This window comes from Diadema antillarum, unplaced genomic scaffold, assembly GCF_040938485.1.
Source record: "Diadema antillarum isolate AM-2024a unplaced genomic scaffold, OU_Dant_1.0 seq00000068_RagTag, whole genome shotgun sequence".
Taxonomy (NCBI): Eukaryota; Metazoa; Echinodermata; class Echinoidea; order Diadematoida; family Diadematidae; genus Diadema; species Diadema antillarum.
Window position 1 is genome coordinate 938,218 of NW_027271167.1, and position 3,839 is coordinate 942,056.

The window sequence follows — 3,839 nt, forward strand, 5'->3', positions numbered from 1 at the left end:
GCACAGTAAGAGTTAAGTACGTCTTTGAAAAGATGACAGTGCCAATTGTCGAACCAGAAAAAGGTGGATGGGTTTTGTCTTTATGGACAGACAGTTTCAAAATTGACCATGCCAAAACAATTATTTAAAAAAAATGATTATGAAAAAAAAAAAAATGATAGTCTCAGCGAAAAATAGATCTGAGAAGGGTACTTCTCAAAACTATTGTTAGTTATCAGTTTTACTATTCACCAGCTTCCAGTGAAGTGGTTAGATGTACTTTCAAGTGACAAATGTAATAAAGACTTGAGAGGAGCTCCACTTATCATTTCTTACAGTTTGGAATGCATTCAGGGACCCATAATGCAATATTGTTCTGTGAGTTTGACGATAACTGCCATCAGTTTTCATTTCAAATAAGATGAACAAGTAAAACCCAGAATTCAATTTGGACGTTGTGAGGTGAAGAAGTACTTAATCGTTGAGGTTTAAAGGACAAGTCCACCTTGCAGCAATATTAGTAGACCACAGTAGTGAGAGTTTGAGGAAAATCGGACAATCCTTCAAACGTTAAGAATTTTCGAAGTTTCTGCGCAGTCACTGCTGGATGAGAAGACTACTACAGTCACATGCATGTCACATGCATGAAACAATATAATAAAGGAAAATATAAAGAGAATTCCACTAATTTCATTTTTTGAAAAAAAGTGCACATTCCCTTGACTTGTTACTGACGTATGTTATGGGAGATATTATTCCCCCTGCCTTTAGAAAGAGGCAAGTCAAGTGCTGTTTTATTATGCGAGAAAAGTGAATATACGTTGAATTTTCTTTATACTATTCCACACATATGACATCACAAGCTGTAGTAGTCCCCCCATCCAGCAGTGGCGGCACTGAAATTTCAAAAATTTGTGAAACTGTCGAATGGATTGTCCAATTTTCCTCAAACTCTCACTGATGTGTTCTACTGAAATTGCTGCATTCTCTCAATCCTTATGCATATGAAGGTGATATTGCCCTTTAAGCAACCCCTTTGGCAATGAGTGGGACTTTTCATTCAAGTTACTCCAGTAGATATCACTCATCATCAAAGTATGAAACGACTGAAAAGAAAAGTTAATACCTTTCCTCAAAATAGATCTCAGCTGCAGTACATAATAAAGGAAACAGAAGAAATGTTTGATTGTGCTATAACTGAAGTAAGAAGAGTAGTGTGGGTGAAAATTGGAGCTGTTAACCCTCATGCCAGACCAATGAGATTTAAGAGAGGAATGAGACTAAAATGTAAGACACAACTTAAGTCTCATTCCCTTTGATTCCATGTTTGATGCTGCCCCTTAAAAATATGTATGTGCCAACTTGAATCTGCCCCTCTAGCCATGTTCAGACGTATTTCTAGTAGGAGCAAAATTTTATGGCGCAGCAATTAGAATTCAAATTTATGCTTACTAGTATCTTGCCATGACCCTGTGTCCACACGACGGTCGTGGGAAGAAACTCCGAAGTATTAATTTACCACGGCCTTCGTGGGGATCACCGTGGAGGGTTGGTGTAACTTTCGGAAGTGGTAGCGCTGCGCACGTCGACCATACCATTAATTGTGGGGTGTTTTTTTTTTTACCAGCAGCATTTATCTTCTCCATTTTTGTTGATGAGAAATTCTGGGCGCTAGCTTCTCCGTCGCGATCGACTAGGTTAGAATTGTACTGCACGCGCACGTGTACTCGCATTTGACTCCGGAAGTTTTACGTAGGTCGTATAAGGTTTGTAAGGTCATAGATACTCCGAGGGCTTGTCCGCAAAAGCAATTTACTCCAACCGGCTAGTCGTGGTAGCGAGATATCCTGAAAAAACTCAGGAGTATCTTGGTCGGAGGAAGAGGTCGTGGTGAGTTCCCCCAACCGGAGAAGTTACCACGACCTTGTTCAGACGGGCACTACTCCGACCTTTCCTCCGACCTTCCTCCGACCAGCTTCCTCCGACCCCTCCTCCGAAGTTACTCCGACCAAAACTGCCTTCGTCTGAACGCAGCTATGGTTAAGAAGACAATTGAGTCACATCCCGTTGCATAATGACCAGCCACTCTGAAAGGAAAATACAGCTTTATGATGGTAATTACTTTTTATCATCCCTACTTATAAAAGATGAGCAGTACAGAATGGTAAAGATGCAGGGATGCATGAATGGGAATTGCACAGAGATTGCCAATAGAAAAAATCAAAATTACTTGGCGCGACATGTGTGTACACCAATCTACATCTATGTTTGAGATAAGAATTATACTGGAATATATCATAATATTAGCTGATATCATACCAGTTTCATTTGTCGGAACTGATCAGGGGAAAAAAAATGATAAAATTGGCCTTCCTTGAGGGTATAGTGTTAAATTATTTCGCAATATATGGCTCTGATTTACACTTTTGAACATACACTGCAGTACTGGATGGGATTGACTTTTTTTATACTTTATCATAAGGTGAAATTTCATTTCATATGATGAATGAACAAGCAATACGTACCCAGAGTTGTGTCGATCTTCAAAAGAAAGCAACAGATTGCTCAGAAAGATGGTACATGTAGTGTCGAACCCTAATCATCAAAGGCACAAATGCACAGTCTGTAGAATTCGTCATTCTTGCATTGATAGAAAACTGGCAGCCGTTTGAATAATCTCTTGAACCTCCTTGGTCATACTTGGCTTTTCAATTAACCCATTCCCTACTGGAACCTGGTGGCCTTTGCTATAGCCATGTTCAGACGTATTTCTAGTTGGAGTAAAAATTTATGGCACGGCAATAAAAATTCAAATTAATGCATATCTTACCACGACCCTTGTGTCCACGCGATGGTCGTGGGAAGAAACTCCGACCAATTTATGTGCGAGAGTCGGTGTAACTTCCGGAAGTGGTAGCGCCGCGCTCGTCGACCATGCGATTGTCTTTTACCAGTGGCATTTGTCTTCTCCATTCTTATTGATGGAAATGTCTGCATGAGCGCTAGCTTCTTCGTCGCGATCGACTAGGTTAGAATTGCTCTACACGCGCACGTGTAGTCGCAAAATGTCAACATTGCGACTTAACCCAGGAAGTTTTACCTAGGTGGTAAGGCACGTAAGTTCATAGATACTCCGAGGGCTTGTCCGCACGAGCAATTTACTCCGACCGGCTAGTCGTGGTAGCGAGATACTCCTGAGAAAACTCAGGAGTATCTCGTTTGGAGGAAGAGGTCGTGGTAAGTTCCTCCGATCGGATGAAGTTGTGTACCACGACCTTGTTCAGACGGGCACTACTTTGACCTATCCTCTGAAGTTACTCCGACCAAGCTTCCTCCGACCCTTCCTCCGAAGTTACTCCGACCAAAACTGCCTCCGTCTGAACACAGCTATTAAGTTTTGAGGGATTTCAGAATTCAGGACAGAATGGGTTAAGGGCCTCAAGAAAACACTTTAAAAAGTGACAGCATCTTGTGTGAAAGACAGAAAGGAGCTTAACTGCTGAAACTGAAATCCACAAATGTAGTTGAATTTTGTCCATGGATTTTGCAAATTCCGACCACAAAAATGCACTTGAAATCGTATTGCGTGTGCCAGCAGACGTCCAGCTATGCCTGTTTTGCAATTTTTTTTTAGTCTGTAGACAGAATTTAATCCATGGATTCGATTCAATCTACCTTTGTGATTTCAAGGCAATGTGTTCATGGCATTTCAGTGTCCCAGTCTTAATAATCTAATACCAGAACGCATGAACATGACAGATGGCACATATCATCTTGTATAAAGAGCAACTGGAAATGCCTGCAAACTGACTATTATCATACCTCAGCACCATATGAAAGCCACTGTTTACCTTTGGAAG